Source organism: Periplaneta americana, chromosome 6, assembly GCF_040183065.1.
Source record: "Periplaneta americana isolate PAMFEO1 chromosome 6, P.americana_PAMFEO1_priV1, whole genome shotgun sequence".
Taxonomy (NCBI): Eukaryota; Metazoa; Arthropoda; class Insecta; order Blattodea; family Blattidae; genus Periplaneta; species Periplaneta americana.
In genome coordinates this window covers 24,750,783-24,773,734 of record NC_091122.1, presented here as the reverse complement: position 1 = coordinate 24,773,734, position 22,952 = coordinate 24,750,783, and positions in this window count along the sequence as shown.

Genomic DNA, 22,952 nt, shown 5'->3' with positions numbered 1-22,952 from the left:
ATAATAATAATAATAATAATAATAATAATAATAATAATAATAATAATAATAATGTTTTATTTTAACCCATGTATTGTGGGTCCCTATCACCACGGCATGGCGCGTCCACAGGTTGCGGATAGAGGAGACGGCCTCCAGATATGGAGGGTAGCTGCGAATATATTGAATAAGCAGTCATGGACAGCCGATAAGGGGTGGTCCTCCAGCTTGGGGGTTGGGCGAAGGGCTAACAACCCATCACCGTAAAAAACAGCTTGTTACGTATCCCTATAATAAGCCTCGGAATAGGACTGATTCTCTGGCACGACCACAGCAAAGGAATAAGGATTTGAGATTTATGATAGAGACTGGATTAATCTTGCACAGGATAGGGACCGCTGGCGGGCTTATGTGAGGGCGGCAATGAACCTCCGGGTTCCTTAAAAGCCATTTGTAAGTAAGTAAGTAAGTAAGTTTTATTTTAACTGGCAGAGTTAAGGCCATTCGGCCTTCTCTTCCACGCAACCAGTATGATAGAAAATTACTACAATGCTATGAATATAACATAATTAATACAATACAATACTACAATACAAGACAATATAATACATAATTAATATAATACAATGACAATTCTTTTCATCTTCACAGCACCAATAAAATAATTATGTAACAATAATAATAATAATAATAATAATAATAATAATAATAATAATAGTAATGATAGTCATACCTAAATTAAATTAAATTATTAAACTCGATCACAATTATAACTTCAATTTGACTGCGCCCGTAAGAAATCGTTTAGCCTTTTCTTGAAAGTGGTTATTGTCTGGCAGCCCCTAGTCTTCTGAGGTAGAGAATTCCATTCACGGGGGACTGAGACAGTAAAAGAGGATGAATAGTGGGATGTTCTGTGGGCAGGAATTGCTAGGATTTGGGTCTCCTGTGACCTGGTGTCACAAAAGAGAAGATATAAACACAAATGAGAATGCAACAAACATAAAAGAGAAGGCAAATACGCAACAAAAGAGAGGAAAAAACACAAGAGACGAGGCAAAGATACAAAAAACGAGTCAAACAAGCAAAAGACGAACCAAACAAACAAAAAAAAAAAAGATAGAAGCAAACAAAATATTAGCCAAGCAACAAAAGACGGACCAAGCAAACAAAATACGGGCCGAGCAATGAAAAAACGACCCAACCAAACAGAAGACAGATCAAACAAATTAAGACGATGCAAAAAACAAATGACGGGCTAAACAAACAAAAGACTGGGAAACCAAACAAAAGGCGGGAAAAACCAAACAAAAGACGAGCAAACCAAACAAAAACACGCGTCAAACAAACAAAAAAGATAGAAACAAAAATAGGACGAGACAAACAAACAAAGGATGAAAGAAACAAACAAAATACGAGAGAAACAAAGATCTGGCAAACAAAGAAAAATCGAATAAAGAAGCGAGAAAGGGAAGCGAAAAAATAGGTGAAGGGAAAGAAGACGAGAAACAAAGGGAAAAAAAGAAAAAGAAAAGGAACAAAAGGAAGACACAGTGAATTGATAAACACAGAGCACATGTGAAAGAAAAGAGAAAAAAGAAAGAGAAAAAATGAGAGGGGAGGGAGCAAAACATAAAGTGATAAAGAAAGAGAAGCAAAGAAAAATTAAGAAACACAAAACAGAACACTATATCGTCGTCATACTTTGTCTTCTATAGAAGTATTGGAATGCAGGTCGGGACACTAAATGTCCTGGGTTCAGCCTTCGGGTAAAACTGAGACAGGAGGCACCAGTGGCCGTGTTTGACAACAGTGCTGAACTGAAAGAATGTCTCAAAACTAGCTTAGTTCACAGAGCACTTAATAAAAATTGCAATTAAATGCCTTAACATTTGAACTGCCTTGAAAATTTCAGTCTGTTGACTTACCAGTAATGACAGCACAACTAGGTGTTACGGATCACAAGCTACCCAGCATCATCTGTAACGCTAAGATCCGCCACTGTATCAATTTCTGCCACGTAGGCTACAAACACGTTGACAACGGACACATTTGAGTCCAAATTTCCTGCTTCATCCTCCTCCCCGTCTCCCAATCTATGTTACAAGTTAGGCAACTTAATGTTTTCAACCCCCTTCCTCCTCCTACTGGCCAACAGCCACTCTCCATCAGAGCGTCTCTCCTCTCACATTAAGGAGAGTGGGAAGACTTGTCATAGCTAATACAAGCGTGATGTAAATTAGGAGACGCCTAGCGTCGCGGAGAGGTATGCAACTCGCGCTGACATCTCAAATGTGATGCACCAAGACCGACCTGACGGGAAAACTTGAAGAATGGCCAGCAATTATATCGGACAGTGCTTTATGTTCGTCATCTGTTTAGATAAGTAAACAACAGGGGTTAAGATGGCCGTGCTTTACTGTTACTATGGTAATAAGGTAGGGTTCACGAATAAACGAAATCACGAATAATTTTCCGTTACAATTGATAATACTCGTACAATACAACATAATATAATATAATATAATATAATATAATATAATATAATATAATATAATATAATATAATATAATATAATATAATATAACATAATATAATATAATATATGCAACTAGTCGGATGTATATAATGAAGGAGGAAAGGAACTGGCCAACTCACACATTTCTCCTGGCCTACTTTCCTCGTAAGTGGTGCCTTAATGGTATCACTTATAACAGACAAACCTGTCTTCGAACACTTGATTAAACAACAACAAAACATATGATATAATATATGATACGAAACGATACATGATACGATACGATACGAAACGATACGGTATATGATATGAGATATGAGATATGATATATGAGATAATATATATGATATATTAGATATGATATATGAGATATGAGATATGATATATGATATGATATATGACATTACACTACACGACACGACACGATACGATACGATATATGATATGCTATGATATGATATGATATGATATATGATATGATATGATATGATATGATATGATATGATATGACATGATATGATATGATATATGATATGATATGATATATGATATGATATATGATATATGATATGATATGATATGATATGATATGATATGATACGATACGATATATGATATGATTTCTTTTTAGTAGGTTATTTTACGAAGCTTTATCAACATTTAAGGTTATTTGGCTTTTGAATGAGATGAAGATGATAATGCCAGTGAAATGAGTCCGGGGTCCAGCACCGAAAGTTACCCAGAATTATCTCATATTGGGTTGAGGGAAAACCCCGGAAAAACCTCAACCAGGTGACTTGCCCCAACCGGGAATCGAACGCGCTAGCCGTTACTTCATAGGTGTGGACGATACGATATGATATATGATATGACATATCATATGATGTATATGATATGACATGACATATGATATGATATCTGATACGACGATATGATATGATATGATATATGATATGATATATGATATGATATGATATATGATATGACATATGATATAATATATGATATGATATGATATGATATGATAATGATATGATATATGATGTGATATAATATATATGATATGATACATGATATGATATGAGGTTATTATTCTTCAAATTTCTTTGAACATAATATAAGATTATTATTCTCTATAATTAAACTACACAAATCTACACTACCGGAGCTATTACATGACATCTAAAGTAGAAAATCAATAATTTTGGACTTATCACTTTTTTCCCCTAAGTTCTTCATACGATATGATAACTTATATGATATAAAATGATATATGATAAAATGTAATGTAGCTAATTATTTTAAATTCCAAACAAATTATGATTGAAAGGGAACATATCCAGTACTTAATGAAGTTGGTTTTAATTAAACCTTAGTTACAGAGAAATACAATTTCTTAAAATAAACGAAGGTCATCTGGATTTTCTGGCTTCTATTCTCGTTTTGAGAGTCGAAATATTACAAGAAGGCATTTAGGCGTTCCATAAATTGATATTTCATTCTGAATTAATACATACATCTGGTTGTGAACCTGGCAGTTTCTGGCAGTGGCAAGCCATATTTCTATGATTTACATCTACACCAGTCGGACATACATTTGTAGAATGGCCAGAAATATCGGACAGCGTTTTCAAACGCTAGCAGAATGACAACTAGTCATGCTAAAAAAAAAAGTGACGGTTTCAAATATCTTCATAAATTAAAAGCTTATGACGGAAGTAACTACCGAAATGTGGAGTAAATAAAATAACATTCTGAGAATTTAATACAGATAATTTCTTTTTCGATGATTTTATGTGGTAGAAATGTCAAGTGTATTTATGAATTAATAAATATCGAATTCCTTTTATTTTCGTCATCAAGGTTGTTGGAGTCGTTCAAAATTAATGCCTAACTCTTTTCATTCATTTTATGGTTGCTATGACAACGCAGTCAACTGCAGAATCTAGCCTATTCCGGTTTTGTGAAGATTGTGATATGAATTCAATATGAAATAATTTAAAATAGAAACAATTTTCTTATCTGTACACCTTTCCATTATACGAGGCATAGGGAAAGCATCGTTGTGTTGTACGCTATTAACTTGTAGAAGTTTACAGAAATGCACGTTATAATCTTTTCTAATATCGAAAATTTATTTTCGGAATGCCATCTATCTATTAGAAGCGATTTCTCCTAGACAATAAGACTTTTTTATTTTTAGTGTTTGTTAGTTAAATTATTAAAAAAATAACGGCACTTGACAAGATTTTGATAAATTATAAGATTATTTACTTTAAATATAGTATAAACAAAAAAGAATTTAGTCAAAAACAAACCAGATGGTTTTAATTGAATTTGGTTGAGACTGTAAGGAAGAATCTAAGTGAGCTCCGAGCCTGTTGGCCACTTGCCTCACTCAGTTTTTCAACGTTTCTTATGGAGGAAATGAATAGTATTTTAATGTAGAAAAGTCCCAAGATGGGCATAATTTAATAGCCAACACATACGTAGAAAGTTCATCAATAAATTAATCAAGTATGAATGAATAAATGAATGACAGGGAAATGGAAGAAATCATTGAAAGGTACGGGAAAACGCGTCCCTGCAACGGAGTTTGGAGGTGAGAAAAACTGAATATGTGAGCTCCAAGCCTATTGGCCATTAGCCTAACTTCGAGTTTCACCAATAATGGTACCACCTATTGAGATCTAGCGGAATATTTCAAAGTTTGTCAATTTTTTTATATCTTTGGTTCTGACTTATCCCGTGGTTGGAAAGTTCGTTTACACGATCATAAAATCATATGTCAGATACATCAGTTATTCATAGATTTCAAAAAGGCATATGACTCGGTTAAGAGGGAAGTATTATATGATATTCTTATTGAATTTGGTATTCCCAAGAAACTAGTTCGATTAATTAAAATGTGTCTCAGTGAAACATACAGCAGAGTCCGTGTAGGTCAGTTTCTATCTGATGCTTTTCCAATTCACTGCGGGCTAAAGCAGGGGGATGCACTATCACCTTTACTTTTTAACTTCGCGCTGGAATATGCCATTAGGAAAGTTCAGGATAACAGGCAGGGTTTGGAATTGAACGGGTTACATCAGCTTCTTGTCTATGCGGATGACGTGAATATGTTAGGAGAAAATACACAAACGATTAGGGAAAACACGGAAATTTTACTTGAAGCAAGCAGAGCGATCGGTTTGGAAGTAAATCCCGAAAAGACAAAGTATATGATTATGTCTCGTGACCAGAATATTCTACGAAATGGAAATATAAAAATTGGAGATTTATCCTTCGAAGAGGTGGAAAAATTCAAATATCTTGGAGCAACAGTAACAAATATAAATGACACTCGGGAGGAAATTAAACGCAGAATAAATATGGGAAATGCGTGTTATTATTCGGTTGAGAAGCTCTTATCATCCAGTCTGCTGTCCAAAAATCTGAAAGTTAGAATTTATAAAACAGTTATATTACCGGTTCTTCTGTATGGTTGTGAAACTTGGACTCTCACTCTGAGAGAGGAACATAGGTTCAGGGTGTTTGAGAATAAGGTGCTTAGGAAAATATTTGGGGCTAAGCGGGATGAAGTTACAGGAGAATGGAGAAAGTTACACAACACAGAACTGCACGCATTGTATTCTTCACCTGACATAATTAGGAACATTAAATCCAGACGTTTGAGATGGGCAGGGCATGTAGCACGTATGGGCGAATCCAGAAATGCATATAGAGTGTTAGTTGGGAGACCGGAGGGAAAAAGACCTTTAGGGAGGCCGAGACGTAGATGGGAGGATAATATTAAAATGGATTTGAGGGAGGTGGGGTATGATGATAGAGACTGGATTAATCTTGCACAGGAAAGGGACCGCTGGCGGGCTTCCGTGAGGGCGGCAATGAACCTTCGGATTCCTTAAAAGCCATTTGTAAGTAAGTAAGTAAGATATCTTTGAACGCCAGTGTATCATGAGTGACCCCAGAGTGAACTTTTCATGTCAAAACGTTACAATTTTTCTCTCTTGTACCTCAAACACAAGAACGTTTCTCGTCAAAAAAAGAAAGAAATTTGAAAAAAAATTCCCAGACAGACTAAAGAATAATTTCCTAATAGAGACTACAAGGATGTCAATGCACTGAGGTGCTGAATGATTTTAGTAATCTATGCACAGTGTTGCAAACTCATCCGAAGAGCGACAAAGGCCGCCTGTCTGTCTGTCTGTCTGTCGGAGCAGACGGGGATCACCGCACAAATGACAGGAAATAGAACGAGCTGGCGGGCGCCGACACGCCATCTATCGGGGCACGATTACGACGGATGTTGAAGGAAGTGAAGTCCATTAATATTATTATCCCGGCCCTCCTCCCATTCCTTGTCATTTAACACGCTAAAAGCAACGGAACTATCAATAATTCACACCTATGAGCGTCTTATGCAGATCAACCCGGCGCCCCAGTTTCATATTCAAGACTGGGATTTGCCTCTGGTGATGAGGATTCGGAGGATGGATGACGCGGTCAAAAATGTTTGAGTTCATATCTGGAAGGCCGCAGCAGGACCAGAGACTCGTACCTGCAACCTGACGCGGGAATTAAAACCATCATAAACAACGTAGTTTACATTACATACTATCAAATGTAAGAGACACTTTTCAGATCAAGAATTAATATACTTTATTGTCACAAAACAACAACGTAAACGTAAATCTACGTAAAGATTAATTTTTGGTCCTACAGAATATATCTGTTATGGTAACAATGATTATTAGACGAGAAAAAATCGTTCCGGCTCCGGGGACCGAACCCAGGTTCTTGGTTCTACGTACCAAGTGCTCTAATAATTGAGCTACGCCGAAGTTCAATCCACAGCACTGGATCGAATCCCTCTCCTCTAGTATTTTTCTCTTTGTTGCCTGACTCCAAGTTCGACATCCATGTTGACATATAAAGAGTGCGGCAAAACATCCTCCCTAATTTAAAGTTTAAATAAAGAACAGATGGATCAGAATAAGGAAACTGTATTAATATGAATTGTATCTAAACAGTGGGAAATTTAGGTTTACAAGCATTGCCATAGCGATATCAAATGACATGCGCAAAACAACGAGAATTGAATAGGACATTTGAATACACGGAATTAACATTCAATTAGTGCAAATTGTAATCTGTAACGAATTCCAACTATGCCGTGGACGGGTGAAGAACGTGATTACGCTGTGGTATCGTTTCTGGTAAGTGCTAATTCCGTTGTCGCTGCTCAGATGTTTCCCGGACGCTTAATTCCTTCACGTGGCGACGTCCCCTGGCCAGCACGATCACCAGACCTTGCACACTGTGTTTTTCTATGGGGGCACCTTAAGGCTGAGGAGTTCAAACATCGGCCGAGGACTTCGCCAGACCTAAGAAATGCAATACAGGAAGAAATTGGTCTTATTCCTCACGAAATGCTAATTAGAGTGATTCAGAATTTCCGAAGTCGCATTAAACAATGCATTGATAGTGAAGGACACTACTTGAGAGACACGTTATTCAAAAAATGAAAAATTCCCATTGTTAAGATACCATTCATATTAATAAAGTTTCCTTATTTTGCTCCATCTGTCTTTTATTTAAACTTTAAATTAGAGAGGATGTTTTGCCGCACCCTTTATTAAGTCAACTGCCATTATACAAGGAGTGCACTCAATTGAGTGACTTGGTGGCCGGGATTCAATACAAATATGCACTGTTGGGCGGAGAATCTAGGTAAAGATTAATTTTTGGTCCTACAGAATGATTTTTCAATTAGAATACAATTTGGTTTCTAGGCTAAGTTGCTAATGATTCTAAATTTAATCTTCGAGGGAATAACTTGTTGAAAAAAGTCAAGTTTGATAGTCATATACTAGAGAAACTGTAATTTTATTAATAAAAATTGATAAAAATGGATGAAAGAAGCTGTAGGCATCGTTTTTACCCGAAAAAATCCAACCAAACACATGAAATATGTTACACTCTTTTCGGAATATGTATTATATGACTTTCTTGTAAGCTCGCCATCTATCCCTATCCTATCCTGTGCAAGATTAATCCAGTCTCTATCATCATATCCCACCTTCCCCAAAGACATTTTAATATTATCCTCCCATGTACGTCTCGGCCTCCTCAAAGGTATTTTTCCTTCCTGCCTCCCAGCTATATGCATTTCTGGATTCGCCCATACGTGCTACATGTCCTGCCCATCTCAAACGTCTGGATTTAATGTTCATAATTATGTCAAGTGAAGAATACAATGCGTGCAGTTCTGCGTTGCGTAACTTTCTCCATTCTCCTGCAACTTCATCCCTCTTAGCCCCAAATATTTTACTAAGAACCTTACTCTCAAACACCCTTAACCTCTGTTCCTCTTTCAAAGTGAGAGTCCAAGTTTCACACCATACAGAACAACCGGTAATATAACTGTTTTATAAATTCTAACTTTCAGAATTTTTGACAGCAGACTGGATGATAAAAGCTTCTGAATCGAATAATAACAGGCATTTCCCAAATTTATTGTGCGTTTAATTTCCTCTCGAGTGCCATTTATATTTGTTACTCTTGCTCCAAGATATTTGAATTTTTCCACCTCTTCGAAGGATAAATCTCCAATGTTTATATTTCCATTTCGTACAATATTCTGGTTACGAGACATAATTATATACTTCGTATTTTTGGGGTTTACTTCCAAACCTGTCGCCCTACTGCTTCCAGTAAAATTTCCGTGTTTTCCCTAATTGTTTGTGGATTTTCTCCTAACATATTCATGTCATCCGCATAGACAAGAAGCTGATGTAACCCGTTCAATTCCAAACCCTGTCTGAAGGCTTTTATTAATGAAATTATTTCTGACTTAAATTATAATGTTTTTCATTAAATGTTAATTACTCTTGTATATATTACTAGCCATACCCTACTCTTGGCTGCATTTGTTACAAATAAATAGAATCTACTTGAATCTATTATATTTTCAAATACAGGTTTGTTGTTACTTAGTGAATAAGCAGCAAGAAATAAAATTAAATTTGGGTACACTATTAATTAACTTACAGGATAGGGACCGATGGCGAGCTTATGTGAGAGCGGCAATGAACCTGCCGGTTCCTTAAAAGCCATTTGTAAGTAAGTAAGTAATGAAAAGGCTTCAAAATAAATTTCACACTAATTATGTGTTGCTTCAGCTATGGCAGTATTAAGTTGACCTCTAACGTCACGATATTCACATACAAAGTTGTGTGAAAATTGATAAATTGATTTGTAAGCAATTAAGACCATCAAAGGCCACATATTCACACGTGTGCACGCGAAACAGAGATTATATGGTGATTTAATGATACCTTCTCGTCATGTAGAAAATGAGCAACCGATTCAAGGTAAAAAAATACCCCATTTACATCCATTAACACTCTTTAAGAAGGTTTTTGTACCTGTGACCTCAGAAATCACAAGATGTAAGCAGGCATTTCAAATAATTTATAGTAGTGTCCGTTTTATGGACATGATAGCTGAGAGCTGCATAGTGATGTTCGATGTTTACGTCACCTTATAAAACCACAACAAGGATCTCTCATTGCGAAACAAATGTGAGCAAAATACAATAGAAGTTAAAAGAGAGAAACAGACAGCTGGTAAATATGAAGCTGGAAACTAGCTGTCGTAATGAAACTAGGGAATAACTTGTAGTTAACATTGAAGTTGTATTTCAGGTCTCATTTTTACGAACAACATGGCGAAAGTAAATGTGTTGTCATTAAGCTTGGCGGAAGTGAAAAGAAATTGAGATATAAATGTATAATAGCAAGTTTTCGTGCAATGGGAGACGGTAAATTAGGGTAGTGTTTGGAAATAATAATAATAATAATAATAATAATAATAATAATAATAATAATAATAATAATAATGTGATATTTCACAACATGTATAAAAGTGGTACAAAATGGCTAGCAAATTTTGTTTGAAACCCTCTATCAAGCAAAAGTGTTTCCTTCTACATGCCATAAATCTTCGATGTGGTTAATGCAAGACCCGAAATGACGATGTGACTGTAAATAATGTGTCTGTTAGTGTATGTGTATATATATATACAGGGTGTTTCCGAGGTGGTGTTACAAACTTCCAGGGACGATGGCGAAGGGCACATGTATCAATTTAAGATAAGGAACCATGGTCCGGGAATGACTGAGTCGAAAGTTATAAGCAAAAATAGTTGTGTGGAAATGGAATTGTAATTTGGCACCACGTGCCCTCCTTCCTTTAACCTTTGGAACAGTCGTGGAAAAATGGTATGGGTTGGTACTTGTCCCGATACATTCTGTCAGCTTGTCTATTGTTCCCATTGGCTCATCCGTATTAGGAAATCAGGTCTGTTTATTCCGCTCTCGTGTACTCCTCCATTTCACTAGGACTGATCGACTGGACACTGCAACTTTTACACATACACTGTTGCCTACAGACGTGCATATCAGGACCGACCATGTCCATTACACATTACGCTATCTGCATTGCTTTAGTGTAGTTTCCTGTCCCCATCCCTCAGAGAGCGCATTGAATAGAATAGTGTAAGTAGACAACGTAAACAACTTCAGATGAATACAGTATGTGTAAGATGTACAGATAAATACACATAAATAAGGTATACAGAGGAATAAAATTATTTCATTTCCACAGAACTAGTTTGCTTGTAACTTTCGACTCGGTCATTTCCGGACCAGGGTTCCTTATCTCAAATTGATTCATGTGCTCTTCGCCATCATCCCTGAAAGTGTTTGTAACACCAGCTCGGAAACATCCTGTATATATATATATATATATATATATATATATATATATATATGAATCGAAGATTGCAGAAACAGCATAAGTATGTCATGAAAACTAAATTTTTCAGTAGACAAAAAACGGTATTACTGGTGGTAGACCACATCATTGGTTATAGTAGGCCCTACTGGCTCCTTCAGACAGAAGCCTAATAGATGTGTCGTTTTATACTATATTTATTGGAATCTAATGAATTGTTAGTGAAATAAATCAATATAATATATTAACTTGACATGTGCTGTTTCTGCAAGGAATCAAAATTGTAGTTTAATAATTTCAGTTCAGCTGAAGTTTATTTGTCAAATTAGGGCTATATAATATATGCATAGGCCTACTGTGTACTTAATACATAAGTTCAACATATAAATGAACTTATTTTTCCACAATAGGCCACTGAAGAATGTTATTGTAAAATTCTTGATATTCATGTGGTATGTAACGCATTAGTTTGCGTATATCGTCAAGCTTCTTTCTTTGAATTGCCACGATTTTATCTGGATATGCCAATGAAGAAGGTAAATATGGTATTCTCCTTTGTACTTACAAGCAAATATTCTCATGGGGGCAGATAAAAAAAAATAATCTTTTTTCTTCCATCGTTTTAATAAAATCAAAAGAAGTGCTTACACAAATTTTGGCCACTCGAGCGCAATTACGAGGGCCGTAAAAAAATAAGTTTACAGAAAGAGAACAAATTTCATAGAAAAGTTTTATTGGAACAGATGTAGTAATTGTTGAGATATTTTTCAACGTATTCACCACCAGAATTGGGACATTCGTCATTCAGTGGGATCAGTTTTTGTATCCTTGTGTCGTAGATGTCTGCCGTCTGGAATCGAAAGCAATGTGTCGGCATATGTCTTTGACATTAATTGTTTCTGCGCGCTTCCAGGATTTCACAGGTCTCCAAATGTGAGACGGCTATACTGACATATGTGGTTTCTGCATGGAATGATAGCCCTATATCAACAGTCCATGAAACTCGAATGAACTCATTTCGCCACAAATAGTGACATGTGCTGTTACTGCAATCCCTGATTCATATATAAGTATAATATGACAATGTACTGTAGAGAGAAGAAAAAATTAAAATAGAGAGAAGGTACAAAACGAGATGAAAATCATAGATAGAAAAAGAGCATTACATAGAAAGAACAGAAAGAGACTCAAGAGCAGAAAAAGACTATGAGCAGGAGGAGAGAAAGATCAGAGAAAGATTATGAGCAGGAGGAGACAAAGATCAGAAAAAGACTATGACCAGAAAGAGATAAAGAGCAGAAGGAGACAGAGGAGAATTATCCAAAAAAACAGGAGACAGAGAGCAGAAAGAGAAAAATAACATGGAACTAAAAAGAACACCAAGGAAAGGAGAGGAGAAATAAAAGAAGAACGAAAAGAAAAGAAGAAAAGAGCACAGAATGACAGGAAGAGGAGAAAGGGACGAACAGAAAGAGACGAAGAGCAAAAATAAAAGAACAGAGAACAGAAGTATAGAAAGAAAGTAACAGAAAGAGAAGAAAAGATGATAGGAAGTGAGAATAGAAAGAGACGAGGAGCAGAAAGCTGCGAAGAACAGAAATAGACGAAGAGCGGAATGAAGAGAACTAGTATAAAGGAATAATAGAAGAGAACATCAGAAAAAAAGAATAATAGAAAGAAAAGGACAACTGAAAAGTAAACGAGAAAAACGAAGCTGAGGAAGAAGAAAGAATAAAGTGACGAAGAGCTAAAAGAGACGAAAAGTGATGAAAGGGGAAACAGGAATGAGAGCAAGAAAAAGGCAAATGGAAAAACCAGAAAGAAACGATGAGAAGATGCAGAAAGAATAGGAAGAAATGCAGAGCTGAAAAGTATGGAGGAAGAGCGAAAGTATGAAAAGTGGAAAAGAATAAAAAAAGTAAATTAAGAGGAGAAGTAGAATTAAAAATAAAGTTGAATGAAGAGCAGAAGCGAGGAAGAACAAGAGAGGGGAAATAAAAGAGGAAGTTTTAAGTCAAAGAAGAAGGATGGAAAGTCATATAAAGATGGTGAAACAGACTGAAGAAAATGAAACGAAAAATGGATCTTTAAAAAGAAGGAATGAAGACGGTAGGCGAAGGACAGTGGAAAAGGAGAAGGACAAGGATTTACAGAATGAATTATTAGGTATAAAAATGAAGGTGGAATAGAGCGGAAGAGTAGAAAGACAAAAAAATAGGAACAAATACTTTATTTAGATACAAACTCATTATTACGTCTTTGTTTAATAACATAAAACACAGAGATTGTTCATTATTTATTCACAACCGACGCAGCTCTTCTTGAAGAAGGAAGCTAGCGGCTCATTACGAATTCCGTGTGCACTGCATATTGATTGATTTACAGGGGACAATCCTTGCCCTTGTGTACACCGTGTTGAACATGTGTTTACACCCGCCCAAACGCTGGTTACAAGGCGTTAGACGCCAAAATATGGCCGGATAACTTATCATTGTGTGGCGATGATGATGAAGCAAGATACATGCAGGGAGGTGTCGTACTATAGGGGTGTCGCCCTCCCTTGTTGTCCACACCTATGCGGTCAGCGCCAGAGCCGTGTTCAATCCAAGTGCGTGCCGTGAAAATGCTTATGTAAACACCGCTTTAATTGAGTCTCAAATGTCACCAGCGCCATTATTTGCAATTACACGCTGACGTCACGTCTATTCATACTTATTACACTTCAAGGTAATGAAAGGTGTTTTAACTAAGTACGGACTACTGGGGAGTTAATATACTAGCCAAACAGGATGATCCAATCCACTGCAACTGACTACGAAAAAATATTTATTTATTTTATTTATTTTTTATTTACTTATTTACTTATTTATTTATTTAATTATTTAAACATTTGTTTATTCATTTATTTACTTATTAATTAATTAATTTATTTATTTATTCATTTATTTACTTATTTATTTATTTATTTAATTATTTGCTTAATTATTTATTTATTTATTTACTTATTTATTTACGTATTTACTTGTTTATTTATTTATTTATTTATTTATTTATTTATTTAACCTGGTAGAGATAAGGCCATCCGGCCTTCCCTTCCCCTCTACAAGGGGAAAATATCTAGTGTGACTGAATTTGACACTGTATTGGACTGAATTGGAATCAGACACTGCAGTGAACTGAAATTTTGAAGACGAATGTATGAGATTTCGAGTCAAAAAATGCCAATTTCTAAAACTAGCAACTACTAAATGTAGATAGGCCAAATAAAAATAATCGAGATGAAATTGAAATACAAACTGCTGACCCATTTATACGCGAACTGCCGGCCAAACAAGTCACTCAGCTGAGTGCGCTCCTAATATAATGGCAGTTGACATTGGACATATACGTCAACATATATGCCTAACTTGGAGTCAGGCCACAAAGGGAAATATTGAAGGACGAGGGTTCGGTCCGACGTTGTGGATTGAATTCGGCGTAGCTCAGTGGTCAGAGAGCTTGGTACGTAGAACGAAGGACCCGGGTTCGATCCCTGCGCCGGAGCGAATTTTTCTCCTCAAATATTAATTGTCAATATTACAGATATTATTCTGTACGACAAATTAATAAATCTATAATATATAATTACTTATCCAACTTTCATTATTCACTTTCATGTTGTTTTATGATCTAGATATTAATGTAATAACTATGTAACCAATTGTATTCAATTAGAATTAGAGTCTGGCTGGGCGGAAGAGAAGGCCTAATGGCCTTAGCTCTGCCAGATTAAATAAATGAATTATTATTAAGACTAACTGTTGTAACTTTCGAGTAATACCGCTTTTGTTGACATCGTACAACATTTCAGTCAATATTATTTTGAGAAGATTAACTCCATATATAGATGAAATTATTGGGCATCATCAGTGTGGTTTTTAGGCGTAACAGATCGACTATTGATCAGATTCTTTTTGTATTCGATAGATATTGGAGAAAAAAATGGGAATATAAGGGTACAGTACATTAGTTATTCATAGATTTCAAAAGGCATATGACTCGTTAAGAGAGAAGTTTTATATGTTTTTCTTATTGAATTTGGTAATCCTAAGAAAATAGTTCGATTAAGGGGTTATCTACAGCTTACAGCAGTAAATGTTTGGAAATATTCAAACTTTTTCCTCCATTACTGTATCTTGCACATTAATGAAAATTGGTATGTGTAAAACACTGTCCTTCTGCTATATGAAAAAAATATTTTTACGATTAAAAAAATTATTTATATATTTTTTTTCACAATTCAAAATGGTGGCAGATCACTGTGCAGCGGTGAAGCGATTCCCTCATAACTCATAAACTTGTTAACTTCTTTATGTTCTCTCTCTCTTATTTTATTGCTGAAACTCATGTTTACAATATCATGCTCTTTCAACTACATTTCTTAATAAACAATATTTTTTTTTATTTTGTGTTAGAAAAAAATACTAATATTTTGACATTTTTATTAGTTAATTTTTATTAGAGAATCTAGCGAAAGTAGAGAAGTGAACTTGCATCATACTGTAGATATGACATGCATAAATACACACAAAAAATTTCATCACATAATGTTGGATAGTTCCTGAGTCATGTGGGAAAAGCTTCATGAGCTGCACAGTGAACTGAATTTTGGAAAAAAAGGGTTACACACATACTAATTTTCATTATTGTACAAGATACAGTAATGGAGGAAAAAATTTTACTGCTTTAAGCTGTAAACCTAACTCCTTAATTAAAATGTGTCTCAATGAAAGGTACAGCAGAATCCGTATAGAGCAGTTTCTGTCTGGTGCTTTTCCAATTCACTGCTGACTCACGCAAGGAGATGCACTATCACCTTTACTTTTTAACTTTGCTGTAGAATTAGGAAAGTCAAGTCAAGTCTATGCGGATGACGTGACTATGTTAGGAGAAAATCCACAAATTAGGGAAAACACGGAAATTTTACTTGAAGCAAGTAAAGAGAGAGCCTTTGGAAGTAAACCCCGAAAAGACAAAGTATATGATTATGTCTCGTGACCAGAATATTGTACGAAATAGAAATATAAAAACAGGAAATTTATCCTTCGAAGAGGTGGAAAAATTCAAATATAGATAGAAAACAAAAAATGCGAAAACAAATGAATGAGGTGTATAAACAAATGAATACTCTCCCATATTTAAGTATAAAAATATAAGTTAGGGGTGCCATTTGAAATTTAAAGGTGGGGTGGCTGAATTCAATTTAAATAACTGGTTATTTAGACTGTGCAGTTTTGAAATGAAAGCCCTGTATATGATGATTAACGACGACACCGTGTTTTCAAGTCCTCTCTTCATATCTCTGTATTGGCGTTGTTCCGGCACGTGGTAGGACTAAATAAGTAAAAGCACCGGGCTCCTCGGGGAATGAACCACGAAGCGTCAGAGAACTATGCCAGCACGCAACTTGTCCTTTAGGCAAGTGGTGCCATCTAAGTGATTAACTGAGTGACACGCCATGGAAATAATTAACTGCACACCTGACGCACAATTAAATTAATTAGCTAAGTAAAGTGTAGAAACATGGAGTCAGTTCAGACGGAACGAAGTAGCGACAGGAGAGGATCAGAAGGAACTGGTCGAAAAGAGCAAGGACAACGAGGGAAATGAGAATGGGAGAAGGATAAGTGATAAATGAAAAAAAAGATAAAGTGGAACAGAAAAAGTAGAAGATCAGAAAGTGACGAACATAGAACAGCCAGTGGAGAGCTGGAGAAGGGAAAGAGAAGAGATGGGTAAGAGAAAAACAAGTGACAAGGAAGAAGAGAGGGGAAGAGTCATTAGAAGAGAAGAAAACCAATATAAGAAGGACGAAGGAGCAGAAGGGGACTACAGAGGAGAAGAGAACACGAGGGAGCAGAAGAGATAGATGGATGGATGGATGGATGGATGGATGGATGGATGGATGGATGGATGGGTAGGTAGGTACACAGGTAGACAGATAGATTAGCCTAGAGTAGATCAGATTAAATTAGACGGACAGACAGAAAATAGACAGACAGACAGACAGACAGACAGACAGACAGACAGACAGACAGACAGACAGACAGACAGACAGATAGATAGATAGATAGATAGATAGATAGATAGATAGATAGATAGATAGATAGATAGATAGATAGATAGATAGATAGATAGAGAGGCACGCAGGCAGGGAGGCAGATAGATTATTCAATACATGACCACATACATGGATGTACACGTCAATTACATAAAAAAGAAGAAACACAATAACATTTAAAAACACTACAAATTAAAATATATTTAAAATAAATAATATAATCAAGTAGTATTGCATATTATGTCATAATTTGTTATTTAAGAATTCTTTTACTGAATAAAAACTTTGATCAGTTAAAATCTCTTTAAATGTTACATAAGGTAAAGTTTGTATCTTCAATGGTAACACAAGTCTATGATCTTTTAATTGAAAACAGATGTGCATTTCGTGTATTGTAATTATGATAATTAAATTCTCATTCTGTTTTAAGAAGATTAGAAACGATAGAGGAGTGGAACGAAGGAACAGAAGAGGATGAGGGAGCAGGAGAGAGAGACGACAGGGAATAAGAGGAACAAGAGAGAAGAGGAACAACAGAGGAGAAGGTGTCAAGGGAGCAGAAAAGGGGACGAGAGAGCAGAGAGGGACGAGGAAACAGATGAAGGAAAAGAGAGTGGAGAAAGGGACGAGGGAACAGAAGCGTCGGGAGGGATCAGAAGGGGACGACACAGGGAAAAAAAGTACTGGAGAGCAGAAGGACGATAGAGAAGACAGGTAGCAGAAAGTGTGGCGAGGGAACAGAGAGATTGACGAGGAAGTAGACAAGGTGACTAGGGAACAGAAGGGGACGACAAAGGAAAATGGCAAAGACAAAGGATAAGGGGAACGAAAGAGACAAAAGGAACGATAGAGGAGAAGGTGCGAGGGAGCGAGGACGAGAAAGTGGAACGAGGACGAGAAGGGTAAGAGGGACGGGAGAGAGAAAAGAGAGACGAGAGAATAAAAGAGGAAAACAGAAGATAAGAAGAAAGGCGAGGGGACAGGGAAAAAGGGACAGGGACGAGAGAGAAGATATGGAACAATGGAAAAGGGGAGGAAGAGCAGAAGAGAGCACAGGGAGCAGAATATGGACGAGAGGGCAGAAAAGTGACGAGGAAATATAAAGGTGACTACAGAACAGAAGAGGGACGAGGGAGCAGAAGGAAGACAGTTGAGAAGAAAGGTGAAAGAGGATAAGTGATAGAGAACAGAGAAGTGGGATGAGAACAGAAACGTTGAGCAGAGGGAAAGAACGGTGATGAAATGGGAGAATGTAGAAAGGTAAATGAGATAGAGAAATTGTGTACAAAAGATTGGTAAAAGAGGAAAAATACAGTGAGAATAGGAATGGAAGGCACAAAAATGAGATTACAATAGAGAAAGTAGAAAAAAACAGGAAAGAAAGAAATCTATAAAAAGAAATGGGGAGAGAGAAAAAATGTAAATCGGAAGAGAACGAAGGGAGGTAGTAAAACGAATAAAGAAAGGCGAGTAAAATTAGAGAAAAAGGAGAAAGATGAAAGCGAATGGAATAAGATACAGAAATAGAGGAAGAAAGGAAAGGGATGATGGGAAAGAGAAGATTTAAGAGGAAAATGGAATCAGACGGTGAAAAGATAAGTACATGCCGAGAGAAGAGAAGAGAAGAGAAGAGAAGAGAAAGAGAAGAGAAGAGAAGAGAAGAGAAGAGAAGAGAAGAGAAGAGAAGAGAAGAGAAGAGAAGAGAAGAGAAGAGAAGAGAAGAGAAGGAGAGAGGAGAGGAGAGGAGAGGAGAGGAGAGGAGAGGAGAGGAGAGGAGAGGAGAGGAGAGGAGAGGAGAGGAGGGGGAGGGGAGGGGAGGGGAGAGGAGAGGAGAGGAGAGGAGAGGAGAGGAGAGGAGAGGAGAGGAGAGGAGAGGAGAGGAGAGGAGAGGAGAGGAGAGGAGAGGAGAGGAGAGGAGAGGAGAGGAGAGGAGAGGAGAGGAGAGAGAGAAGAGAAGAGAAGAGAAGAGAAGAGAAGAGAAGAGAAGAGAAGAGAAGAGAAGAGAAGAGAAGAGAAGAGAAGAGAAGAGAAGAGAAGAGAAGAGAAGCTTAAAAACTGCATGATTTGCGAGATTCGACGTACGAAATGAGGAACCCTTGCGGACAATACTTTGACAAAAATACTGATAACACTTTTATCATATACGATTACAGAAATGTGGAAGCAATATTTCGTTGAATATCTGACACTTCCTAGAAGTTTTATACGTATATTTGGATACAGTACATTAGAGCTGAACAAATCAATGCGCTATTTCGACACAGTTTAAAGATAATTTTGGTGATTTTATGTACCGAAGCGAATAGCAGCAATTACATAAGTAAGGGTTTCAGATATTTCGGCCTTGGCATCTCTCTGGCACAGCGCGAAAAAAAATGCATAATTGTAAATACAAACATTTATGTTAAAAATAGCATTTGCTACGCAAAATTTTACTAACAACCAGTGTTTCTCAGAGGTTTCTAAATGTATTTCTAAACATGAAATAGTAACTGTCAAGGAGAAAACACAAGTTAAATAATCACCTCTGTAATTTTGTTACAAATAAATAGTAATTAAGACATAATACCGTTTTATTTTACCTTGTAAGATGGTAAGTTATTGCCTGCAATGAAAACCATATTCATACGTCATTCGCATCCAAAGAAGACAAATGAATATCATAAGATAATTTTATTGTTCATGATCTTTCAACAACTAATTGAAATTAAATCACTTTTTTGTTTTGAATTTATATAGACAACGCTTGATTTGTAATTTAACAAACAATAAAAATTTATAAATAAATTTCTTCTTTTCTTTCTTCTTCTTATGATGATGAGGCTTAGTCCGTTGTTCCTCTAAATTGATCCAGTTTTTTTATATCGACGTCCCACATTTCCAAGTCATCTTCTTTTGTAAAATAACATTTTCTTTGACTACTACACTTTTACTACGTCATACTACTTTTGACGACTTGTTTCAACCAATCATGGCTACCTATCCTATCATCTCCCAGTATTTGTTTTTATTACCTCCTTAGCATTTGTTTGTTTTTTATTAACTTCCTAGCATTTTTTTCTTTATTTTCCAACATTGTACTATCAATAACTGTACCTTTTAAAATGATTCATGTTTATTTCATCATCCTTAATTAAAACGTTTCTATCATTTATCTTGTTTATATGAGTAGCTTAATATCAAAGACGGACATCTGTCATCTCCACAGTTTTGATCTAGAGGCAATTTTTTAATTCACAGTGTTCTTTGTAATATTTAACACAATTTATCTTATAAATGCAGTGTTAGAGTTTGCATATGGTTTCACTATAACTGGAAAGAGCATGAAAAATTGTATAAAAAACCACAGCAATCTAAATTTCTATTGAGGTCAGATGTCCATCTTTGATATTAAGCTACTCATATCATTTAGGTTATGTTATAGCTTCTGCTGTATGAGATTATGGATAGTTACGTATTAGAAATTGTTTAATATAATATATTGATAATTGAAGTGGAATGCAACTGTTTTAATAAAAATGAAACTGAATCAACAAAGCCTTCTTGACTAGTAATCGTCCATAGAGTTCAATGAAGATTGTATAGTTGGCACAACTGGTAACAAGAGAACAGCTCAAAACACACTACTGCCATCTAGCGGAATATTTGTAATGACGGGATGGTGCAATAATATATTTTCAAGACAGTTTAGTAAGTCAATTAATATTTTATTGTATTAGAGTACTTTATTTCTTCTAATCTTTATATACTTTCTTCTAATCGTGTAATAGTCAATTAAATCCCACTCGAATTTTGATTTTCTCTAGATAAATCAAAACCTCTAGTGAGATTACTGTTGATAATAATGTCAACTTCCATATTGTGTTCATGTATCAGCCATTTTACGTGCCTTCTTATAACACTTAGGGCCAGTTTTAAATGATAAATAATTAACGTCGGGTTAAGAAATCAAATTAATCTTCAGTTATAGTTAACTGTAAATTTTTGGTTGTATAAATATTAATTTTATGTTATTTTATCTTAATTTCAAGTTAAATATAATTGATGAATCAAGTAATCATATTAACTTAAATTTAGAGAAAATATTTCCGAAAAAAATGAAAAAAGATTAAATTTCTTTCTTCTTATAAGTAATATGGTGAGTGAAGTTTATTTTTATTGTGTTTAGACAGACTTGTTAATTTTTAAGATTCAATTGTAGTGAAATTATATTATAGACACTTCTAATATTTTTTTAAGTTAAGTTAAATTGCAAATTAATATATTTATTTCCAGGTTTTTCATTATTTTGATATCTCATCTGATGTCGACTTGAATTACTCCGTGCTCCATGTGTTTTCTACGACCGAGTAAATCCGTTCATTGAACTGGATGACGAAAAATGTTTAATTATATTTCTGTTATCAAAATTTGTGGTGGAAGAACTTCAACAAAGATTACGTCCTCAGTTACAACCACAAACAAAACAAAATCATAGTCTGAATCCAATGTTCATGATCTTACATCTTTTCCAGACGTATTGACACGCATATTTAGGAGACAGTGAAGATTATGTTTTTTCTCTCGAAATGTTGAAAATAAAATGGGTTTACACACGAATTTATTCATGTTTCGCGACGTTGTCACATATTTTACTGCAAATATCAGTTAGTACTAAACCTCGTTGACATGTTCTTAAGTTAATTTCACACAACATAGGAGGATTTACCGTCACTTACGGAGCTTATTTCTGAAAACATTCTGAGCAAAAAATGTCATATAAACATTTCTCCTAATCTCAATATTTTCAGAGTTACATTAATTTGAAGTTGTTTGTAAAATACTGTTATTCTTTAGTTTTAAGGGTGAAAAAATATTACAGGGAAAGAATTAACTATTCAGGAGTATCATTTCTTTAATTAGCTAGTATTCAAGCTAAAAATGTGTTGTGAATTCCATAGTTGCTTCGTACAGATTTTTTTTTTTTTTTTTTTTTTTTTTTTTTTTTTTAATTTTTAACTACAAAATTATATTTTTCTTACGTATTTGTCACACAACTGTTACAAGTCACGCCACTCTTGTAAACTGTTCAAGACTGTACTTCAGGATGCATAATTGAACTGTCAAAGAATCAAGTTCCTAAAGTCGTATGATTTGTAACAATTTTTGTGATAAGTGCGTAAGAATAATGTAATTTTTAGTAAAAAATTGAAAAACAAAATCTGTACAAAATAATTAATAACACATTTTTTTAGCTTCAAAACACTAGCCAGTTAAAGAAATTATAGTTATGAAGCTTGGACTCTCACTTTGAGAGAGGAACAGAGATTAAGGGTGTTTGAGAATAAGGTTCTTAGGAAAATATTTGGGGCTAAGAGCGATAAAGTTACAGGAGAATGGAGAAAGTTACACAACGCAGAGCTGCACGCATTGTATTCTTCACCTGACATAATTAGGAACATTAAATCCAGACGCTTGAGATGGGCAGGGCTTGTAGCACATATGGGCGAATCCAGAAATGGATATAGAGTGTTAGTTGGGAGGCCGGCGGGAAAAAGACCTTTGGGGAGGCCGAGA